Genomic DNA, 13,343 nt, shown 5'->3' with positions numbered 1-13,343 from the left:
AAATAAATTGCCATTTAGTATTTTTATGCTCATGGAACTTTTAAAACTTTTTCCACATTTATTTTAATTTCTTTGAGGTTTGACATTCTTCCAGTAAACGATCGATATCTATGCATGTGCCTGAGATTTATGATTTGCAGACAAATTATACTCAAAAATTTCTCTCCTAAAGCTCAAAAAATCAATATTGCAAAGTTTTCAATCTTAAAAAGCACCAAAAACCGCATCAAAGACTCCGCAAACCTCAAAATACATATCCATCACATTGACAGCCAAAAAGGTGAAACTAAGCAGAGCCACACTTACAACACACCACAGGGTTCTGTACCTTAATTCTTGCATACGACTGAATTGTATAATTTCGCTACCACAACACTTCCGCTGTTTACGCGTCGGACGCCAACACCGCCGCTTTATTGCCTGGCATAAATGTCAATATTAAGAAAATTTATGAAAGTGTATGTCTGCGCATATTTATTTTGCTATAAAGCGAGCGGTAAAATGCCGTCTACTCTAGAAAAATAAGCTGAAGAAATATTAAAAACGAAAAAAAAAAACGGGAGTAGTAAATTGAAAAAAGGAATTTTGTTGCCCTTTTGCTGCTAAATGCAAATGAAATGTGTAAAAGCCACAAAGCGACAAGAAAATTTATGGCACAACTTGGCTGGCGTTGAAGTGAATTGGATTGACGACGCGAGTTTTGCTGTGTGGCTGAAAATTCATGTGGCGAAGGCATGGCTATGTTGATGCGGTACGGTAAAGCACGGTGTGGCGTGGCATGGGCGTGCCAATGGTACTACTTGCCTGCTGGCAGGAAGTCAAAAATGCCCCTGTAGGACTTGTGTGAAGGCGCTAGTAATTTTGAAAAGTTTTCAACTTACTTAAGGACACAACTGAAGAAATAGTTTTTAGTCAGATGAGGCTCCGTGGAGAGTGTGGACAAATCCTTAAAAATTATGAAATATTTCCTGTCCTAAAATATGATAAAAAATTTTGGAAAATGAAAAAAAATTCCGAAAATTCGGAAAAGTTTCCGAAAACCCTGAACCAAACACTGATGGTCACGAAGAATGCCGAAAGGTTTCGAAAAATGCTGAAAAGCTACGAAAAGGTACCGAGAGGTTCCGAAAATGTTGGAAAAACTCCTCGGAAATCCACAAAGTTCCGAAAATTACCGGGAAAAGCCTGGAAGAAATCCGAAAAATCGTAGACTACTTCACTTTTAGTTTTTGAAATAAAAAGTAAGAATTTCATCGTTTGTGCATATTTGAGACTCGAAAGGATCGGCATGTGTACCTGTTCCATAATTGTTGGTGTTTCAAATAAAGGAAAACATACTGAAATATTTATGCTAAAAATTTAACACTGACTTAAATAAGCATTGAAGCAACTGGTCCTAAAACAACTAATTGAAAAATAGCTACCAAAAATTGCACACATTTTTTTCAAAACAAAAACCAAAATAAAACTAATTTCAAAGCAACTAGGTATAAACTAGTTCAGAAGTGACTGGCATAAAATTACATTTAATACCTTTAATATTTACATATATCACTTGCTGGACGTTCACGCATTGAAAAATTCTCAATATTTATACAAACTACTCAATCTCTTTTTGAACTAAAAATCTCCTGCTGCCCATTTCTTTCCATAAAAAATAAGTTTGAATAGGCATAATTCAGCTTTAATTTTAAAGTTCACCTGAGTCTCTCAATTTGACAGTGTTTTGTTTAAATATAGATTTGTATAATAAATTTTTGTGCTAAAAGCAAGTGAATAAAAACACATAAAATAGATCCGAAGCACACAAAATAAAGGATTGTGCCTTACAACAAAAGACTTAAGCAACGAACCCGTGAACCACACAGCGCACACATAATGAGTGGCATACGAGAACATTTGTCTGCCTGCAGTCGTAACATAAATGTCGCAAGCAGCGGACGCTATTATTACTGCAGCCGCATCGAATTGCATGCGAACGTGCAAAAGCTAAGACTTAGAAATCGTAGGAATTTGCCCCCTAAGCCAGCAAGTTCAAAGTCTATGTAAGTGAACTCGAACTCGAAAGGTAAGTGCATCGCGCCGAGAAGACACAAAAGAAATGCGAATGCAATTCACCTGCTTCAAAGGCACGAAATGAAAACACAGCTGCTAACCGCCAACTGCCAGCCGCCTACAATGCAAGCAGCAATTGCGAATGTAGCAACACCCAGCCGGTAAACAGCAACAATACCAAATATATAAAGTTGAACAAACATGACGACACATCGATTGGATATTGCAGTGTGTCAACCAACGCCAGAGCAGCCGCAGCAGCTGTGAGAGCAATGAGCCGCAACGCCGCCAACGCCAACACCATTGCTGCTGCCGTCTTTGTCACTCCACTTCACCCTTTCTTGGTGCTCAAAAGCATGCGCGTCATCTTTGTCACAGCGTCGGCTAAAACTCAGCCTGTATCTTTCCTTGTGGCTCGAGTGTTATGCGATTGTTGCAATTATAGCGACTTGGCCAAATAAGTAGAGGCAAGAAATCGCCAACAACAAGCAGGCGGGCAGGCAGGCAGGCAGGCGAGCACGCAAATAGCCAAGCAAGTCACTTTACCTAACCCAATGCAGCAGTGTTGCAATGTGGCAATGTTTGGTAGGCAACGAGGCGTGTGTGCCTATTTATGGCAAGTGGAAACGTGCTTGTCGCTACAACTAACTAACAACATATGTATGTCGGTATTATTGTATTAAATAGTTGCTGCTATTTTGGTTGTTGGTGTTATTAAAATGTAAAGATTTTTTGCTGCTGCTGTTGTTGTTTTCTTGCTGCATATTTTTTTCATTTGTATGCAGCAAGTGCAATGCACAATAGCGATTTCAATTGCAATTGCTGCGCTCTGCTGCCATTGCGCTGTGCTAGGGCAAGTGGGCCACAAGTCAACTGAAACGGGCAGGTGATTAGATGGTAAGCGAAAAAAAACGTAGTTGCTGGTATGGAAATGAAACGAAAAACTGTTGTGGCGAACTTGATTGTGAATTGTGTGGGAAGTTGTGTGTGTGTGTGTGTGTGTTGTAGCTGTGTTGGCATGTGTGGCTGAAGAATGTATTTGAAAATATTTAAGTAGGCACAAGCTGCTTTTTAATTCTAGAAAAATGCATAGTAGTTCCATATAGCAAATTGCTTTTTGCGCGCTTCTATGTTTTGGTAAGCAGCTAAAAATAAATATTTGCGTAGCATTTTATAGCTGAGGAATGCCTTCATTTGAGTGAAGAAGTGGTTTATTCCCCATGCGAATACAAATTAATGCTATTGGATTTGTACTGATAAGCTGAATAGAGAAGGCTATACTTATATTAATCGTATACAAATATTTATGAATATCAAATATGTATTATACATATAGAACATAGCTGAAGAAATAGAAAACATTTAGGTCGCGACTGCTTTTGCAAAAAGATTTTTAAAAGAAAAGCGGCGTGGGTACCAGATACTCATAAGAGTTGATGCGTAAAATTTGACGTCGGGAGTAGCTCTGGGCCATTTAAAGAGAATCTCAGGACCATTTCTGAATAATTATGGCTACTTACGAGCCAGTTTAAGACTTTTCGGGACTAGTTCTGTTTCATTGCGGGACTACTTCAGGACCATTTCGGGTCTATTTCGAGACTATTTCAGGATCATTTCGTGACTAGTTTAGAAATAACCCGAACTAGCCCCATAACTGTCCTAAAGTAATTCTGAGTCCCGAAATTCTCTCTAGCAAGTCTTGAAACGGTCCCTACACGGTCACGAAATAGTTTCGAAATGTTCCTGAAATAGTCTCGAAAAAATTCCGAAAAAGTCTTGAAATAGTCCTGAGGTAATCCCGAAATGAAACAGAACTAGTCCCGAAAAGTCCTAAACTGGCCCGTAAATAGTCATGAACTATTCAGAAATGGTCCTGGGATTGTCCTGAAATGGCCCAGAACTGCTCACGAAATGGTCCTGAAAAAGCTCCGAAATGGCCCAGAGATAACCGTGAACAGGTTTCGAAATGATCGCCTAGACTGAAACCTAGACTGGTCCCGAAAGTTCGGAAAAATCCCGTAAGGTCTGAAAATCCTCTAGAAAACTCTTGAAAAAACCCGAAAAATCATAAAATATTTCATTATTGATCAAGGCCTGTCGAATAAAATACCAAACGTATTTTTAAATTTTTGCTAAAAAAATATTTATCTGGAAATGATTTCTTATAGTATAGTTACGAAATAAATTTAAATGCAACACGCATCGAAGAGTTATTGTTGTAAACTGACACTCGCATATTGACAGCGTATTGGCGAGCATTTTAAATTTTCCAGTTAAAATAGTAGCTCCTCAAAGCAAGTTACTACACATTCGTCAATCAATATTTGGCCTCAAGAATGTTGGTAAAAACCCAATTGTGTAATAAAAATGCCAAGAGAAATATTTAAAAACAAAAGCCAAATTTACGTTAAAGCGGGAATGCAAGTCACATACTTCGCTGGTGGCACAAGAAATGTTGCTGGTAGCGATATTTGGACATAACCGCCAATAAAAGCTAAATGCGCATGCGCATGCAGGTCTGCGCATACATACATAAGTGCACGCGCATAGACAAATCGACAATTTCCTTCAAAGCGCATTCATCAATTACCAACACTCGATGGCAAGCGGAATGAATGGCAAAAAGCATTTGTGCGGCCTACAAATTGAAAATGAGAAAAAGAAAAACACAACAAAAAAAAAAAACAACAATAGTACCAACAAAAAGGGAAATGAAGTCTAAGAAAACGAACAGCAACAATAAGAAAAAAAAATCGATTTAATTCAATCGATGCACGAAAATGGCAGCCATTAACAATGAAGGTAACAGAGCGCACCGCAATCGAAGCAATGCCAAAGTAATAAATACTAAAAATGTTTGCACTGTTGAATGTTTGTAGATATCTGTAAGCTTGTGTATGTGTTAAAAAGTTAGCCATGCCACCGCCGGAGTGACAGAAGAAGCCACGATTGCAGTAGTGCTGCGTGTGTTTTAATTTTGGCGTTCAACGAAAGAAATGGGGAAAGCAGCGCTGAAAATCATAAATTTATGCAGATCACATACAATGCGCAAACGCAACGAATCAACGCTGGCACGCATACTCACGCATGCACACACTCTGTACGGCAGTTGAATATTTTGTGTTATACAACAATGCAGCAACAAGCAATGCCATTTGCGACTATCGCCAGCAGCAGAGACACGCACGCAATAGATGACGCTAGCGGACGGCCGAAAGTAGCCAATTGCATAGAAGGCCTCAATTAATCAGTCAGGCAGTCAGTCAGTCTGTCAGCCAAAAGTCTGTCAAAGACTTACAGAGAAGCATTTTTTTTTTGCCTCTGCTGACTTCTTAGTTTACCGAAACGCTGCCAGCCAAAAAGTTGCTGTTGACTCAGCGGCGGCAGTGTGAAAGAACTCTGTTGGTGGCTCACAGCGCACACACACACTCGCAATGCTTGCCGCCATATATAGTTGTCTTAGGCCTGCAACACGCCTAGCTGATTTCCACGTTTCTATCTTTCGTGTTGTGCGTTCGCTGCTGCAGCGATTTACTTCCGCCGGATAAGTAGTTAGTTAAGTTGGTTGCCTTAATAAAGCCAACTATGTGGTGGCTATTAGCCGTGGTCAGCAGTGAGTTAAGTCATTGCTGGCAAAGCGGGACAGCAAATTTTGTAGTAAACAACAGACATATTTGTGCAGATAACTGTACTTATTATACGATGAGGTAAGTAACTGGTACACCGAGGTTTTTTGATTGCTTTTTTTTTGTATATTTGGCAAGTAGTAGCGCTTTTGCGTTTCCTGTTGGCGTTATTTTTTCAATGATCGGATAATTTCAATGCCGAGAGATGTTAGTACAGCTATTTTGTGACCGATTCTTTTCTAAGGGGTAGTATTTTGGAGGTATTTTCTCAATATAATGTTTAACGCTAAGAAAATGGACAAAGTTCGACGACTGGCTTCTCTACTGACAACAGGAGCCATGAAGACAACAGGCCCGAAAGAGCTTAACACTTTACTAGCATTTCTCCCGACGGATTCATGTGCAAGAAAGATGGCATGTAGTACCGCCATTAGGCTCAACGTGATCAAGAAATGGGCGCATCCCCATATAGGTCACTGTATGTTTCCTACAACGGAAACATTCCACCCAGCCGCACTTTCAAGGCCAGGATAACGGCTCTTCTTCCCTCAATGCAAGAATGGTCAATGGACACAGTTTGGAAAAAAGGTTCTTCCATGTTTACACGGACGGATCGAAAAAAGAGTTGGTGGTGAAGTTTATTCAGAACAGTTAAGGATATCGTTTAGCTCCCACCTTCCTGACTAAATACCTCAGTGATTATCAAGCGAAACTGATGGCTATCTCAAAGCCCGAATCACTGATACAGTATGATACGATTCCTAGTCATAATATCTAGATCTTTACTGACAGCCAGAAGATTCCCATACATCTTCCAACCCGGAAAGATTGAAAAGGTGGCCTGCTGTCGGTAAATGATGGTATTTACATCTACACTGATGGCTTAAAGATGGAAAAGGTAGTCAGCCCCGGTTTGCATTCCAAGGATTTTCAAATAAGGTAATCATATCGGCTACCTAATAACAGCAGTATCTTGCTGGCGGAGATCTTTGTCATAGAGAAGGCGGCTTGTCTCACACGGGATAGTAAGTCTCTGTCAGGAAACGTAACTATATTCGCTGACAGCCAATTGACCTTGAAACCGTTAGGCTCCAGGCTGGTAAAGGCGAAAGCAACGAAATGTCGTGCAACGTTGGCTTCACTGGGCCTCCCTCTACTGGGTTCCTGGACATAGCAATTTAGAAGGAGGAAAAGTAGCCGACGAGACGGCTGGTCATGGCACGGAAATGCAAATTAGTGAAGCGGATAACTTCCTACTACCACCGTTTGCTTTTCTGCTAAGGGGGATTGAATGTAAAGGGTTTGCGAGGCTCTATACTACCTGTTGGATAAACCTCGGCTAGTAGGATGTGCCTCCTTATGGCAGTCATACAGGGAATTCACAATGGGCAAATCTACCTGCGAGTGGAAGTATGAGTCACTCCGACGCGCTTTCCTAACCAAGCCTTACCTTCCTTAACTTAAAGGAATACTTGTATGTGTATGTTTTATTTTTTAAAGACAAGTTTAATGAAGGCTTCTACGCCTAAAATGTAGCAAACCAAATCAAATGTGGGCTATGAAAGAAGTGTTTTTAAATTTTGCAAAAATTAATTTCTTTGTCGCTTACAGCGCTACTTGGGGCGACCATTCATATGGGCATAAGTCGTACACAAAATGCTGCTCTGACACCTTATCTCACAATTAAGCAATTATTTAAATTATAGTACACTTTGCGCATAACCAGCATAAATAAATAATACATGAGAAACAAACAAAAAAAAAATACACAAAAAAGTGCAATAAAATCAGAAGTTAAATATCAACTGTCGCTTACAAAATGAGCGCCAACAAATACAGGCTACACAATGCAATCGAGAAAAAAATGCAAAATAAATCCAATTCAAAAAAATATAAAATCCAACAAACTTCACAAAAAATGTGTAGCAATTGACAGGAGGACAACAAGCAACTTGCTTGTCGTCGATATGCAGCTTAAATGCTTATTTGTGGTAATTAAAAAAAAAACGCCTTAATACCCGCTCGGAATTGAGTGGTGCGAGTGGTGGCCTGTGTGGCGGCTATAAATAGCAAGCAATGCGGCTAAATAATGAGCGTAGGCTTAAATAGGCAGATGGTTGCAAGAACTCCGAGTTGTGCATAGAGGTAGAGGTAAGCAAAAGCAAAATCAAATTAAAGCCATTCATTTGTGCGCGAAAATATTTTAATATTAATTACACAGGCGGAAAGGACAACATGCAGCAGGAAAAAAATGCTGCGACAGCTGCAGCGGGCGCACTCTTCAACATGTAATATAAAATACGTACGTAGACATTCTTTTGCGGCCAACGGCTGCGCTAAGACATAATTGGCAGGCTACGCGTACGAGTTGGAATTAAATATGGCTTAAAGTTCAACCACCGTGGTACGCGCATGCGCGGCGATAAATAGGGAAATGGACATTTGGACGTGAGCAAGGACTTTGGTTTATATGCTATACATGCATACATATGTACATACATACAGTGGCGGTTAAAAGTGGATGAACGGCGTTTCGTATTTAATATTTAATGCTTTTCAAGTTATGTATATTCCTTTGTAAAAATATGGTTCATGCTTGAGCAAAAATCATATAAATTACACTTTCAAATTTAATACAGAATTCAGAAAAAATCCACAAATTTTTATTTAAATTTTGAGCTTCTCAACCAAAAATTTTAATTTTATTTTTTAGGTATGCAGTTAACAGGATTACTAAATTTTAGTAAAATTAGTGCAAGCTTTGAGCGGCTAAAAAATCGCATTAATTTTTAATAATTTTATTTTGTTGACGGCGTTTTGCACTTTTTTCCATATAGACATGCATTTTTTGTGGAAGAATATGCGCAAGATCTTTTGCGAAAAAAGTCAACGGCAGTTTTGCTAAACTTCGCTTTTTATATAAAAAAAAAAATCCGAAAAAGTCGTCCGAAAAAATTATTAAAATTCAATGCGATTTTTAGCCGCTCAAAACTGGCACTAATTTTACTAAAATTTAATAATCCTGTTAACTGCGTACCCAAAAAATTTGAAAAAATTCTGGTTAACAAACTCGAAATTTAGGTCAAAATTTGTGTTATTTTTCTCAGTTCTGTATAAAGTTTGAAAGTGTGATTTATGCGGTTTTTTCTAAAAGCTAGAACCATATTTTCATATAAAAATATCAAAAAATAAAAATAAAAAATTTGGCGTGAAAAACATTGGAAATATTAAAAACGAAAAAACAAGCAAGAATGAATATTCATTTTTGACCGCCACTGTATATGCTTATCTATGAATATGTGTGTTATAAATAAAAAATGCAACGTAGTTATGTCGCCCTATAAAGCCCACTGGCACAGATGCTGCGTCCGATAATTAACACCTCGCTGTGAGACAAAATGTGGTAACGATATTTTTTTTTTGAAACATTTGCTTTGGTCTTCAATGCGAAATGAACCAGTAACAGACACCTAAAGACATACAAATATACATACTTATAAAGATGTAGGTAAATAAACTATAAATGCTAAATGTGGTAAGCTGTTACAGAAATTGTCTCTATGTAGCTCCCGCTGCTTGTAGGCTTGTCAAAGTAGTGATTTTTTTTCGTCCCATTTGTGTGTTTTTTTTTTTAACTTACTTCAATTTTCGTTTCATTCCATTTTCATGTTAATACTTTTGTCTGCAACATCTCTCACTGCATTGTGATATTGATTTACACAGTTTAACAAGACAAATGCATGTCACTGCTTGTTTTTGTGTTGTCTGCAGCATGCAGTGCGTTGGTTGCTTTTGAGGTGATTTGAAATGGTATTTAAATGGTTGCGTTTATTTTTAGAATGCCTGACGAATGGGTTAACTGGGTGTGGATTTCAGCAGGTCGGAATTCTGGAAAGTTGGCAATTGAATGGAAATAACTATTTAGGAGTATGAACAGGCAAAAAGTTAAGTTTTAGTTGAGCGAAACTCCGAATTTGGTTAAGAAAATGGGAATTGTCGTGAGAAGAGGGGACAGAAGCGACTTTTTTTTTATAATGAAGAGGCAGGAAATACACCAGAAATGGTTTAAAGAAGGGTATGGATTTTTGGAGATATACGAAAAATCAAAGATTTTGAATGGTCATCTCGGCCTAGACCTATGCATAGCGATGATTACGGCGTCTCTCCATTTGATCAAGAGAGCTGACAAGACAACGGCTCAGCTGCTCTAAGCCGTCAGCGAAGAGTTTATTTATTTAGTGGTAATTAGTAGTACATTAAGATATTACTAAGAGTGCCAGTTTCTGTCAAAATTCGACCTTTTTTCTAGTTTCTTAAGCGATCTGGAGAGGTTTACTTACTTAATACGTCTTTTAACATATAAGGTACAAAATTGCTTATCGGAAAATCTCCTGCTTTGGAACTAAAACATTACACAAATTTTTTATATCTTTGAAGGTCTTTAGAGGACTTAGAAATGCCACGATACATTCCAGTTTGTCGATAAATTTGGATAATCTGATAAATATCGATAAATACCAAAATCCGATAGCCCAACAAATTAGATAATTTGGCTAATTTCAATAATCATCGATAACCGTGCGTTTCGAGAGCTCGATAAATTTCAATAACTCAAAAATTTATATATATCGATATATGTAAGTCGACAACTCGATAAAATTTGGATGCCGCTATAAACTTCGACAACTAGATTAATTTTATAGCTCCATATTTCTCCAAAGCTATCGACAAATTTCGTTAACTCGTTACACTCTGGTAACACAATAAAACTCGATACATTTATATAACCTTGAAATTTCAATAACTCGGTATATTTTGAAAATTCCAAAAACTTCGATTGGATAAATCGACAAAATTCCGTAAATCGGTATATATCCATAACTGTATAAGTTAAAAGAACTGGATACATTGCGAATACTCGATAAATTTCGTTAACTCTATAAATAATAATAATTCATTAAATATCGATAATTTAATAAATTTCATTAACTTGACAAATTTCGATAATCTCATAAATTTTTATAGTTCGGTAACTATCCGTAAGTTTCGACAACTGATTTTCTGTGTCTATGAATTTCGAAAAATCAATAAACATAGATAACTCGATGAATTTCTATAACTAAAAACTTCGATGATTCGATGCGTTTCGGTTGCTTGATAAATTTCGATAACTAAAGTTTTTATGACTGAATATACATATGTGTTTGAATTCGAAATTTTTAAACGACGATTTTGGCCGTAATTTTTAACCAATTTTGAAAACATAAAAGCTCATCTACGAAAAATACCTTTCCAATGGAACGAGGTTTGGTATTAAAATCGCTTCGGTAGGATCGGCAAACGAATGGTGACAAAATTTATGTTAGCGTATTAATATATAGATCTTTTTTTCCACAACGCTTCTGCTGAGCTTTGTGTGGCGAACGATATTCCAGAATCTCTCTATTGTGTATAAATGTGATCAGCGTTTTGCTTAAAATATCACTAGCAAAATTGAGTCATTCGACGGAAAGCTACACTACAAAAAACATTATTCCTACTTGAAATATATCCTCCTTACTGGATATCTTTCCCGTTATTCCAACGCTAAGTATTTGTGTGCCATACAAACACTGAAACTTTTGCCCTTTGCTCTACAAATAAAATTGTATGGAAGAAGTATTTGGGGTTTGTCCTGTTATTGCATATTGTTCATTTGTAAAAAAAAAGTTTGCTTTCATTTGTCCAAAGCTTCTAATCAGTATAAACTCCAGCAGAAAACGATCATAATAAACACTTTGAAGCATCTGCTACGGACGTCTGAAAAATTATTTGTGCCATAAGTCTAGGAATTTTTCGGACTGAAATCCAATTCGTAAGGTGGATTTGACTTCCATATTTAGTGGGTGTTTTTCGGGTTGAAGTTTTTGTTTTAAGAGAAGTCTGCAAATTACATATCTCTAAGCTAAGAAAGACTGAGGACAGGCAAACCAAGTGGTGATTGATATCTCAGTGGCAGACGAGTTTGCAGAACTTCTGCGATATATCTGAAACTGAAGAAGAGAAGAAAATAAGAAAAGCCGCAGAAGTTCCTTATTTATCCCAGATACAGACCGTGTAGTTTATGAATATAAGAAGCTGCAGTAGGCTAATACCTCTTATGACTGTTAGAATGCAGAAAAGGGGTTTTTCTGGAAACCTTAAGCCAGTCTTACAGAGTGTTAGACAGTTACAGGGGAGATGATTTACCGTTTCTTCTGTACCAAGTAATTTGCAGCTGCGACAAGATGTGTTATGATGCTCCAGTCCGAGTCTTCCAGCATAGGTCCCCAGAGCCCAGTGTCCTGTGAAAATGCCAGTAAGTCGTCCAGTCCTGTCCAGTTTTATGAGAAGTGTGAGACTCTTACAGACCGTGCAGGATTGTAGGTCTTCCCACCTGTCTTTGGCCACAACACAGACCACTGCAACGAAGTATATTTCAGAAAAAGCCGCAACTAACTCTCAGCATAGTTTTATTATGCTAGTCGAATAGATTTTTAAATTTGGGGCCAGTTGAAAAATTTCCCGTCTACGCTGTAATCCAATTGTGAGCCGTTCGTAAAAAAGATGTTTCCAAGTGTTCAGTGAAAATAAGCATCGTTCCATTACTTCCATAATAAAAACATTATGCCGAAGTTGAAAAAAAAATTAAAGATAACTATCAGCGCAAGATGAGAAGCGCCTTATTTTAGTGTGAAAGTGTTAAATCCAAATCCCGGTCCTCTATGTAAATACTACATAGTTTCTTCTGCAAAAAATGATTTCATTGCCAAATTTTTATTTTATGACTTAAATACATAAATACATACATAAAATGAAGTGATACATGTAAAATATATTTCTTCATGTTATTCATGTTTACTGATGTTTTGCATCAAAACAACTACAATTACATGCATACGCGCATACACCAACATACACGAACAAAAACAGCACAAGTTATTGGCAAATTGCACTTGCAGAACAGCAATAAACGACAAGCGAACAAACCAATCGAGAACCAACAACAAAAAACAAATAAAAAAAACCATAGCAACTAAAATAATAATAAATAAGTTGAAAGCGTAAAGAGTCAAACAGTCAACCGGTCGAATGCAATAGTCAGTTGTCGCCGCTCGCCGCTGCAGTGGGAGCAAGCGCTTCTTCGCCAAAACAAACAGACCAACCATTTGTAGCGAGCCGGCGACCACCTTGATTGTGTGGCATTGTTCGTTGGCGACCAGCGGGCAGGCAGCGCGCGAGCGGTCCGCTTGAACCTCTGATATTGGCGCAGCATAGCAAAGCAATCGACGACAGACGCGTCACCATGATCGCGCGCACGGTCAATTTATTTCGCTCATATTACTTTGATGGTGGTGGAGCTTGCTTGCTCGCTTTCTTGACTTTTGTGTCAGCAGCAAGCATGCATTTGGTTGTTGCTGTTGTTGTTGTTGCGCGCGATAGTGGCATTCTGTGTGCGGCGAACACATGTACATTGGCGGTCATTACACGCACATAAACACATCGCAGAATTTATTGAATTGGTGGTTTTCGATTGGACTCAGAGGTGCATACACTGGCAGTAAGTACTTGGTCAGCACCTTTTGACGGTCAGCTGGTAAGCATAAGCGACGACAAAGCGCGTTGGTGTCATAGTGGGCAGTC

General features: G+C 38.1%; 1 protein-coding gene across 1 annotated transcript in view; it reads right to left on the bottom strand.

The window, feature by feature from the left end:
• Positions 1 to 13,343, bottom strand: part of dpy (fibrillin-like protein dumpy) — a 231,098-nt gene that overhangs the window by 192,291 nt on the left and 25,464 nt on the right. The window lies entirely within an intron of this gene.

The sequence above is a fragment of the Rhagoletis zephyria genome, unplaced genomic scaffold (genome assembly GCF_001687245.7).
Source record: "Rhagoletis zephyria isolate East Lansing unplaced genomic scaffold, Rhagoletis_zephyria_1.1 Rzeph_scaffold_00091, whole genome shotgun sequence".
Lineage (NCBI taxonomy): Eukaryota > Metazoa > Arthropoda > Insecta > Diptera > Tephritidae > Rhagoletis > Rhagoletis zephyria.
Note: the sequence above shows the minus strand (reverse complement) of the source record. Positions and strands in the feature narration are given on the sequence as shown.